At 44.7% G+C, this 7940-nt stretch overlaps 11 non-coding genes and 24 pseudogenes across 11 annotated transcripts; all 35 read right to left on the bottom strand.

The window, feature by feature from the left end:
- Positions 1-154: 154 nt before the first annotated feature.
- On the bottom strand, positions 155-285 carry LOC131736282 (5S ribosomal RNA; annotated as a pseudogene).
- Positions 286-385: 100 nt separating this feature from the next.
- Positions 386-496, bottom strand: LOC131736285 (5S ribosomal RNA; annotated as a pseudogene).
- Positions 497-596: 100 nt separating this feature from the next.
- On the bottom strand, positions 597-716 carry LOC131736224 (5S ribosomal RNA). Its single transcript, XR_009328028.1, has one exon. It is a non-coding gene; the product is annotated as a 5S ribosomal RNA (ribosomal RNA).
- A 101-nt stretch (positions 717-817) lies between these two features.
- LOC131736228 (5S ribosomal RNA) lies at positions 818-938 on the bottom strand (annotated as a pseudogene).
- Positions 939-1039: 101 nt separating this feature from the next.
- Positions 1040-1157, bottom strand: LOC131736246 (5S ribosomal RNA; annotated as a pseudogene).
- A 104-nt stretch (positions 1158-1261) lies between these two features.
- LOC131736236 (5S ribosomal RNA) lies at positions 1262-1381 on the bottom strand (annotated as a pseudogene).
- A 100-nt stretch (positions 1382-1481) lies between these two features.
- On the bottom strand, positions 1482-1602 carry LOC131736202 (5S ribosomal RNA). The gene has a single exon (XR_009328006.1). It is a non-coding gene; the product is annotated as a 5S ribosomal RNA (ribosomal RNA).
- A 115-nt stretch (positions 1603-1717) lies between these two features.
- Positions 1718-1847, bottom strand: LOC131736250 (5S ribosomal RNA; annotated as a pseudogene).
- A 100-nt stretch (positions 1848-1947) lies between these two features.
- Positions 1948-2056, bottom strand: LOC131736267 (5S ribosomal RNA; annotated as a pseudogene).
- Positions 2057-2156: 100 nt separating this feature from the next.
- Positions 2157-2275, bottom strand: LOC131736222 (5S ribosomal RNA). Its single transcript, XR_009328026.1, has one exon. It is a non-coding gene; the product is annotated as a 5S ribosomal RNA (ribosomal RNA).
- A 102-nt stretch (positions 2276-2377) lies between these two features.
- On the bottom strand, positions 2378-2497 carry LOC131736235 (5S ribosomal RNA; annotated as a pseudogene).
- A 114-nt stretch (positions 2498-2611) lies between these two features.
- Positions 2612-2734, bottom strand: LOC131736278 (5S ribosomal RNA; annotated as a pseudogene).
- A 101-nt stretch (positions 2735-2835) lies between these two features.
- On the bottom strand, positions 2836-2965 carry LOC131736245 (5S ribosomal RNA; annotated as a pseudogene).
- Positions 2966-3066: 101 nt separating this feature from the next.
- On the bottom strand, positions 3067-3186 carry LOC131736252 (5S ribosomal RNA; annotated as a pseudogene).
- Positions 3187-3288: 102 nt separating this feature from the next.
- LOC131736230 (5S ribosomal RNA) lies at positions 3289-3408 on the bottom strand (annotated as a pseudogene).
- Positions 3409-3508: 100 nt separating this feature from the next.
- LOC131736233 (5S ribosomal RNA) lies at positions 3509-3628 on the bottom strand (annotated as a pseudogene).
- A 117-nt stretch (positions 3629-3745) lies between these two features.
- On the bottom strand, positions 3746-3854 carry LOC131736266 (5S ribosomal RNA; annotated as a pseudogene).
- Positions 3855-3955: 101 nt separating this feature from the next.
- On the bottom strand, positions 3956-4074 carry LOC131736315 (5S ribosomal RNA). The gene has a single exon (XR_009328063.1). It is a non-coding gene; the product is annotated as a 5S ribosomal RNA (ribosomal RNA).
- A 101-nt stretch (positions 4075-4175) lies between these two features.
- Positions 4176-4294, bottom strand: LOC131736314 (5S ribosomal RNA). The gene has a single exon (XR_009328062.1). It is a non-coding gene; the product is annotated as a 5S ribosomal RNA (ribosomal RNA).
- Positions 4295-4394: 100 nt separating this feature from the next.
- LOC131736210 (5S ribosomal RNA) lies at positions 4395-4514 on the bottom strand. The gene has a single exon (XR_009328014.1). It is a non-coding gene; the product is annotated as a 5S ribosomal RNA (ribosomal RNA).
- Positions 4515-4615: 101 nt separating this feature from the next.
- LOC131736251 (5S ribosomal RNA) lies at positions 4616-4735 on the bottom strand (annotated as a pseudogene).
- Positions 4736-4836: 101 nt separating this feature from the next.
- Positions 4837-4955, bottom strand: LOC131736208 (5S ribosomal RNA). The gene has a single exon (XR_009328012.1). It is a non-coding gene; the product is annotated as a 5S ribosomal RNA (ribosomal RNA).
- Positions 4956-5056: 101 nt separating this feature from the next.
- On the bottom strand, positions 5057-5176 carry LOC131736279 (5S ribosomal RNA; annotated as a pseudogene).
- Positions 5177-5276: 100 nt separating this feature from the next.
- LOC131736253 (5S ribosomal RNA) lies at positions 5277-5397 on the bottom strand (annotated as a pseudogene).
- A 101-nt stretch (positions 5398-5498) lies between these two features.
- On the bottom strand, positions 5499-5609 carry LOC131736288 (5S ribosomal RNA; annotated as a pseudogene).
- A 114-nt stretch (positions 5610-5723) lies between these two features.
- LOC131736226 (5S ribosomal RNA) lies at positions 5724-5843 on the bottom strand. Its single transcript, XR_009328030.1, has one exon. It is a non-coding gene; the product is annotated as a 5S ribosomal RNA (ribosomal RNA).
- Positions 5844-5943: 100 nt separating this feature from the next.
- On the bottom strand, positions 5944-6065 carry LOC131736280 (5S ribosomal RNA; annotated as a pseudogene).
- Positions 6066-6178: 113 nt separating this feature from the next.
- On the bottom strand, positions 6179-6298 carry LOC131736223 (5S ribosomal RNA). Its single transcript, XR_009328027.1, has one exon. It is a non-coding gene; the product is annotated as a 5S ribosomal RNA (ribosomal RNA).
- Positions 6299-6398: 100 nt separating this feature from the next.
- On the bottom strand, positions 6399-6518 carry LOC131736225 (5S ribosomal RNA). Its single transcript, XR_009328029.1, has one exon. It is a non-coding gene; the product is annotated as a 5S ribosomal RNA (ribosomal RNA).
- Positions 6519-6633: 115 nt separating this feature from the next.
- On the bottom strand, positions 6634-6752 carry LOC131736317 (5S ribosomal RNA). Its single transcript, XR_009328065.1, has one exon. It is a non-coding gene; the product is annotated as a 5S ribosomal RNA (ribosomal RNA).
- A 101-nt stretch (positions 6753-6853) lies between these two features.
- Positions 6854-6973, bottom strand: LOC131736239 (5S ribosomal RNA; annotated as a pseudogene).
- Positions 6974-7087: 114 nt separating this feature from the next.
- LOC131736248 (5S ribosomal RNA) lies at positions 7088-7208 on the bottom strand (annotated as a pseudogene).
- Positions 7209-7311: 103 nt separating this feature from the next.
- Positions 7312-7434, bottom strand: LOC131736271 (5S ribosomal RNA; annotated as a pseudogene).
- Positions 7435-7549: 115 nt separating this feature from the next.
- Positions 7550-7669, bottom strand: LOC131736241 (5S ribosomal RNA; annotated as a pseudogene).
- Positions 7670-7769: 100 nt separating this feature from the next.
- LOC131736242 (5S ribosomal RNA) lies at positions 7770-7890 on the bottom strand (annotated as a pseudogene).
- Between the last annotated feature and the right edge of the window lie 50 nt (positions 7891-7940).

Genomic DNA, 7940 nt, shown 5'->3' with positions numbered 1-7940 from the left:
AACATTGCTTAGCTTCTGAGATCAGGCTTATTCAAGGTGGTGTGGCCGCAGGCGATTGCATTTCTGCTTTCATGACTTTTATTTTTAGTGAGCTGGGGGTGATTCCTCCAAAATTTCCTTTTGTCCTCCACACATTTCAATTGTAAAATGTAATGCCCTGCAGCACTTGATATTCCCAGGTGGTCTCCCATCCAAGTACTAACCAAGCCCCAACATTGCTTAGCTTCTGAGATCAGGCGAGATCAGGCGAGATCAGGCTTATTCAAGGTGGTGTGGGCCGCAGGCGATTGCATTTCTGCTTTCATGACTTTTATGTTTAGTGAGCTGGGGGTGATTCCTCCAAAATTTCCTTTTGTCCTCCACACATTTCAATTGTAAAATGTAATGCCTGCAGCACTTGATATTCCCCAGGTGGTCTCCCATCCAAGTACTAACCAAGCCCAACATTGCTTAGCTTCTGAGATCAGGCTTATTCAAGGTGGGTGTGGCCGCAGGCGATTGCATTTCTGCTTTCATGACTTTTATGTTTAGTGAGCTGGGGGTGATTCCTCCAAAATTTCCTTTTGGCCTCCACACATTTCAATTGTAAAATGTAATGCCTGCAGCACTTGATATTCCCAGGTGGTCTCCCATCCAAAGTACTAACCAAGCCCAACATTGCTTAGCTTCTGAGATCAGACGAGATCAGGCTTATTCAAGGTGGTGTGGCCGCAGGCGATTGCATTTCTGCTTTCATGACTTTTATGTTTAGTGAGCTGGGGGTGATTCCCTCCAAAATTTCCTTTTGTCCTCCACACATTTCAATTGTAAAATGTAATGCCTGCAGCACTTGATATTCCCAGGTGGTGTCTCCCATCCAAGTACTAACCAAGCCCAACATTGCTTAGCTTCTGAGATCAGACGAGATCAGGCTTATTCAAGGTGGTGTGGCCGCAGGCGATTGCATTTCTGCTTTCATGACTTTTATGTTTAGTGAGCTGGGGGTGATTCCTCCAAAATTTCCTTTTGTCCTCCACACATTTCAATTGTAAAATGTAATGCCTACAGCACTTGATATTCCCAGGTGGTCTCCCATCCAAGTACTAACCAAGCCCAACATTGCTTAGCTTCTGAGATCAGACGAGATCAGGCTTATTCAAGGTGGTGTGGCCGCCAGGCGATTGCGTTTTCTGCTTTCATGACTTTTATGTTTAGTGAGCTGGGGGTGATTCCTCCAAAATTTCCTTTTTGTCCTCCACACATTTCAATTGTAAAATGTAATGCCCTGCAGCACTTGATATTCCCAGGTGGTCTCCCATCCAAGTACTAACCAAGCCCCAACATTGCTTAGTTTCTGAGATCAGACGAGATCAGGCTTATTCAAGGTGGTGTGGCCGCAGACGATTGCATTTCTGCTTTCATGACTTTTATGTTTAGTGAGCTGGGGGTGATTCCTCCAAAATTTCCTTTTGTCCTCCACACATTTCAATTGTAAAATGTAATGCCTGCAGCACACTTGATATTCCCAGGTGGTCTCCCATCCAAGTACTAACCAAGCCCAACATTGCTTAGCTTCTGAGATCAGACGAGATCAGGCTTATTCAAGGTGGTGTGGCCGCAGGCGATTGCATTTTCTGCTTTCATGACTTTTATGTTTAGGGAGCTGGGGGTGATTCCTCCAAAATTTCCTTTTGTCCTCCACACATTTCAATTGTAAAATGTAATTACAAAAATGTAATGCCTGCAGCACTTGATATTCCCAGGTGGTCTCCCATCCAAGTACTAACCAAAGCCCAACATTGCTTAGCTTCTGAGATCAGACGAGATCAGGCGAGATCAGGCTTATTCAAGGTGGTGTGGCCGCAGGCGATTGCATTTCTGCTTTCATGACTTTTATGTTTAGTGAGCTGGGGGTGATTCCTCCAAAATTTCCTTTTGTCCTCCACACATTTCAATTGTAAAATGTAATGCCTGCAGCACTTGATATTCCCAGGTGGTCTCCCATCCAAGTACTAACCAAGCCCAACATTGCTTAGCTTCTGAGATCAGGCTTATTCAAGGTGGTGTGGCCGCAGGCGATTGCATTTCTGCTTTCATGACTTTTATGTTTAGTGAGCTGGGGGTGATTCCTCCAAAATTTCCTTTTGTCCTCCACACATTTCAATTGTAAAATGTAATGCCTGCAGCACTTGATATTCCCAGGTGGTCTCCCATCCAAGTACTAACCAAGCCCAACATTGCTTAGCTTCTGAGATCAGACGATATCAGGCTTATTCAAGGTGGTGTGGCCGCAGGCAATTGCGTTGCTGCTTTCATGACTTTTATGTTTAGTGAAGCTGGGGGTGATTCCTCCAAAATTTCCTTTTGTCCTCCACACATTTCAATTGTAAAATGCTATTGCCTGCAGCACTTGATATTCCCCAGGTGGTCTCCCATCCAAGTACTAACCAAGCCCAACATTGCTTAGCTTCTGAGATCAGACGAGATCAGGCTTATTTAAGGTGGTGTGGCCGCAGGCGATTGCATTTCTGCTTTCATGACTTTTATGTTTAGTGAGCTGGGGGTGATTCCTCCAAAATTTCCTTTTGGCCTCCACACATTTCAATTGTAAAATGTAATTACAAAAATGTAATGCCTGCAGCACTTGATATTCCCAGGTGGTCTCTCCCATCCAAGTACTAACCAAGCCCAACACTGCTTAGCTTCTGAGATCAGACGAGATCCAGGCCTTATTCAAGGTGGTGTGGCTGCAGGCGATTGCATTTCTGCTTTCATGACTTTTATGTTTAGTGAGCTGGGGGTGATTCCTCCAAAATTTCCTTTTGTCCTCCACACATGTTCAATTGTAAAATGTAATGCCTGCAGCACTCGATATTCCCAGGTGGTCTCCCATCCAAGTACTAACCAAGCCCAACATTGCTTAGCTTCTGAGATCAGACGAGATCAGCGCGAGATCAGGCTTATTCAAGGTGGTGTGGCCGCAGGCGATTGCATTTCTGCTTTAATGACTTTTATGTTTAGTGAGCCTGGGGGTGATTCCTTTCAAATTTCCTTTTGTCCTCCACACATTTCAATTGTAAAATGTAATGCCTGCAGCACTTGATATTCCCAGGTGGTCTCCCATCCAAGTACTAACCAAGCCCAACATTGCTTAGCTTTTGAGATGAGACGAGATCAAGGCTTATTCAAGGTGGTGTGGCCGCAGACGATTGCATTTCTGCTTTCATGACTTTTATGTTTAGTGAGCTGGGGGGTGATTCCCTCCAAAATTTCCTTTTGTCCTCCACACATTTCAATTGTAAAATGTAATGCCTGCAAGCACTTGATATTCCCAGGTGGTCTCCCATCCAAGTACTAACCAAGCCCAACATTGCTTAGCTTCTGAGATCAGACGAGATCAGGCTTATTCAAGGTGGTGTGGCCGCAGACGATTGCATTTCTGCTTTCATGACTTTTATGTTTAGTGAGCTGGGGGTGATTCCTCCAAAATTTCCTTTTGTCCTCCACACATTTCAATTGTAAAATGTAATGCCTGCAGCACTTGAAATTCCCAGCGTGGTCTCCCATCCAAGTACTAACCAAGCCCAACATTGCTTAGTTTCTGAGATCAGACGAGATCAGGCTTATTCAAGGTGGTGTGGCCGCAGGCGATTGCATTTCTGCTTTCATGACTTTTATGTTTTAGGGAGCTGGGGGTGATTCCTCACCAAAATTTCCTTTTGTCCTCCACACATTTCAATTGTAAAATGTAATTACAAAAATGTAATGCCTGCAGCACTTGATATTCCCAGGTGGTCTCCCATCCAAGTACTAACCAAGCCCAACATTGCTTAGCTTCTGAGATCAGGCTTATTCAAGGTGGTGTGGCCGCAGGCGATTGCATTTCTGCTTTCATGACTTTTATGTTTAGTGAGCTGGGGGTGATTCCTCCAAAATTTCCTTTTGTCATCCACACCATTTCAATTGTAAAATGTAATGCCTGCAGCACTTGATATTCCCAGGTGGTCTCCCATCCAAGTAGTAACCAAGCCCAACATTGCTTAGCTTCTGAGATCAGACGAGATCAGGCTTATTCAATGTGGTGTGGCCGCAGGCGATTGCATTTCTGCTTTCATGACTTTTATGTTTAGTGAGCTGGGGGGTGATTCCTCCAAAATTTCCTTTTGTCCTCCACACATTTCAATTGTAAAATGTAATGCCTGCAGCACTTGATATTCCCAGGTGGTCTCCCATCCAAGTACTAACCAAGCCCAACATTGCTTAGCTTCTGAGATCAGACGAGATCAGGCTTATTCAAGGTGGTGTGGCCGCAGGCGATTGCATTTCTGCTTTCATGACTTTTATGTTTAGTGAGCTGGGGGTGATTCCTCCAAAATTTCCTTTTGTCCTCCACACATTTCAATTGTAAAATGTAATGCCTGCAGCACTTGATATTCCCAGGTGGTCTCCCATCCAAGTACTAACCAAGCCCCAACATTGCTTAGCTTCTGAGATCAGACGAGATCAGGCTTATTCAAGGTGGTGTGGCCGCAGGCGATTGCATTTCTGCTTTCATGACTTTATGTTATAGTGAGCTGGGGGTGATTCCTCCAAAATTTCCTTTTGGCCTCCACACATTTCAATTGCTAAAATGTAATGCCTGCAGCACTTGATATTCCCAGGTGGTCTCCCATCCAAGTACTAACCAAGCCCAACATTGCTTAGCTTCTGGGATCAGCGCGAGATCAGGCTTATTCAAGGTGGTGTGGCCGCAGGTGATTGCATTTCTGCTTTCATGACTTTTATGTTTAGTGAGCTGGGGGGTGATTCCTCCAAAATTTCCTTTTGTCCTCCACACATTTCAATTGTAAAATGTAATGCCTGCTGCACTTGATATTCCCAGGTGGTCTCCCATCCAAGTACTAACCAAGCCCAACATTGCTTAGCTTCTGAGATCAGACGAGATCAGGCTTATTCAAGGTGGTGTGGCCGCAGGCGATTGCATGTCTGCTTTCATGACTTTTATGTTTAGTGAGCTGGGGGGTGATTCCTCCAAAATTTCCTTTTGTCCTCCACACATTTCAATTGTAAAATGTAATGCCTGCAGCACTTGATATTCCCAGGTGGTCTCCCCATCCAAGTACTAACCAAGCCCAACATTGCTTAGCTTCTGGGATCAGGCGAGATCAGGCTTATTCAAGGTAGTGTGGCCGCAGGTGATTGCATTTCTGCTTTCATGACTTTTATGTTTAGTGAGCTGGGGGTGATTCCTCCAAAATTTCCTTTTGTCCTCCACACATTTCAATTATAAAATGTAATGCCTGCTGCACTTGATATTCCCAGGTGGTCTCCCATCCAAGTACTAACCAAGCCCCAACATTGCTTAGCTTCTGAGATCAGACGAGATCAGGCTTATTCAAGGTGGTGTGGTCCGCAGGCGATTGCATTTCTGCTTTCATGACTTTTATGTTTAGTGAGCTGGGGGTGATTCCTCCAAAATTTCCTTTTGTCCTCCACTACATTTCAATTGTAAAATGTAATGCCTGCAGCACTTGATATTCCCAGGTGCGTCTCCCATCCCAAGTACTAACCAAGCCCAACATTGCTTAGCTTCTGAGATCAGGCTTATTCAAGGTGGTGTGGCCGCAGGCGATTGCATTTCTGCTTTCATGACTTTTATGTTTAGTGAGCTGGGGGTGATTCCTCCAAAATTTCCTTTTGTCCTCCACACATTTCAATTGTAAAATGTAATTACAAAAATGTAATGCCTGCAGCACTTGATATTCCCAGGTGGTCTCCCCATCCAAGTACTAACCAAGCCCAACATTGCTTAGCTTCTGAGATCAGACGAGATCAGGCTTATTCAAGGTGGTGTGGCCGCAGGCGATTGCATATCTGCTTTCATGACTTTTATGTTTAGGGAGCTGGGGGTGATTCCTCCAAAATTTCCTTTTGTCCTCCACACATTTCAATTGTAAAATGTAATGCCTGCAGCACTTGATATTCCCCAGGTGGTCTCCCATCCAAGTACTAACCAAGCCCAACATTGCTTAGCTTCTGAGATCAGGCGAGATCAGGCTTATTCAAGGTGGTCGTGGCCCGCAGGCGATTGCAGTTCTGCTTTCATAACTGTTATGTTTAGTGAGCTGGGGTGATTCCTCCAAAATTTCCTTTTGTCCTCCACACATTTCAATTGTAAAATGTAATTACAAAAATGTAATGCCTGCAGCACTTGATATTCCCAGGTGGTCTCCCATCCAAAGTACTAACCAAGCCCAACATTGCTTAGCTTCTGAGATCAGACGAGATCAGGCTTATTCAAGGTGGTGTGGCCGCAGGCGATTGCATATCTGCTTTCATGACTTTTATGTTTAGGGAGCTGGGGGTGATTCCTCCAAAATTTCCTTTTGTCCTCCACACATTTCAATTGTAAAATGTAATGCCTGCAGCACTTGATATTCCCAGGTGGTCTCCCCATCCAAGTACTAACCAAGCCCAACATTGCTTAGCTTCTGAGATCAGACGAGATCAGGCTTATTCAAGGTGGTGTGGCCGCAGGCGATTGCAGTTCTGCTTTCATGACTTTTATGTTTAGGGAGCTGGGGGTGATTCCTCCAAAATTTCCTTTTGTCCTCCACAACATTTCAATTGTAAAATGTAATTACAAAAATGTAATGCCTGCAGCACTTGATATTCCCAGGTGGTCTCCCATCCAAGTACTAACCAAGCCCAACACTGCTTAGCTTCTGAGATCAGACGAGATCAGGCTTATTCAAGGTGGTGTGGCCGCAGGCGATTGCATTTCTGCTTTCATGACTTTTATGTTTAGTGAGCTGGGGGTGATTCCTCCAAAATTTCCTTTTGTCCTCCACACATTTCAATTGTAAAAATGTAATGCCTGCAGCACTTGATATTCCCAGGTGGTCTCCCATCCAAGTACTAACCAAGCCCAACACTGCTTAGCTTCTGAGATCAGACAAGATCAGCGCTTATTCAAGGTGGTGTGGCCGCAGGCGATTGCATTTCTGCTTTCATGACTTTTATGTTTAGGGAGCTGGGGGTGATTCCTCCAAAATTTCCTTTTGTCCTCCACACATTTCAATTGTAAAATGTAATTACAAAAATGTAATGCCTGCAGCACTTGATATTCCCAGGTGGTCTCCCATCCAAGTACTAACCAAGCCCCAACACTGCTTAGCTTCTGAGGATCAGACGAGATCAGGCTTATTCAAGGTGGTGTGGCCGCAGGCGATTGCATTTCTGCTTTCATGACTTTTATGTTTAGTGAGCTGGGGGGTGATTCCTCCAAAAATTTCCTTTTTGTCCTCCACACATTTCAATTGTAAAATGTAATGCCTGCAGCACTTGATATTCCCAGGTGGTCTCCCATCCAAGTACTTACCAAGCCCAACACTGCTTAGCTTCTGAGATCAGACGAGATCAGGCTTATTCAAGGGTGGGATGTGGGCCGCAGGCGATTGCATTTCTGCTTTCATGACTTTTATGTTTAGGGAGCTGGGGGTGATTCCTCCAAAATTTCCTTTTGTCCTCCACACATTTCAATTGTAAAATGTAATTACAAAAAATGTAATGCCTGCAGCACTTGATATTCCCAGGTGGCTCTCCCATCCAAGTACTAACCAAGCCCAACACTGCTTAGCTTCTGAGATCAGACGAGATCAGGCTTATTCAAGGTGGTGTGGCCACAGGCGATTGCATTTCTGCTTTCATGACTTTTATGTTTAGTGAGCTGGGGGTGATTCCTCCAAAATTTCCTTTTGTCCTCCACACATTTCAATTGTAAAATGTAATGCCTGCAGCACTTGATATTCCCAGGTGGTCTCCCATCCAAAGTACTAACCAAGCCCCAACATTGCTTAGCTTCTGAGATCAGACGAGATCAGGCTTATTCAAGGTGGTGTGGCCGCAGGCGATTGCATTTCTGCTTTTGACTTTTATGTTTAGGGAGCTGGGGGTGATTC

Source organism: Acipenser ruthenus, unplaced genomic scaffold (assembly GCF_902713425.1).
Source record: "Acipenser ruthenus unplaced genomic scaffold, fAciRut3.2 maternal haplotype, whole genome shotgun sequence".
NCBI lineage: Eukaryota > Metazoa > Chordata > Actinopteri > Acipenseriformes > Acipenseridae > Acipenser > Acipenser ruthenus.
Note: the sequence above shows the minus strand (reverse complement) of the source record. Positions and strands in the feature narration are given on the sequence as shown.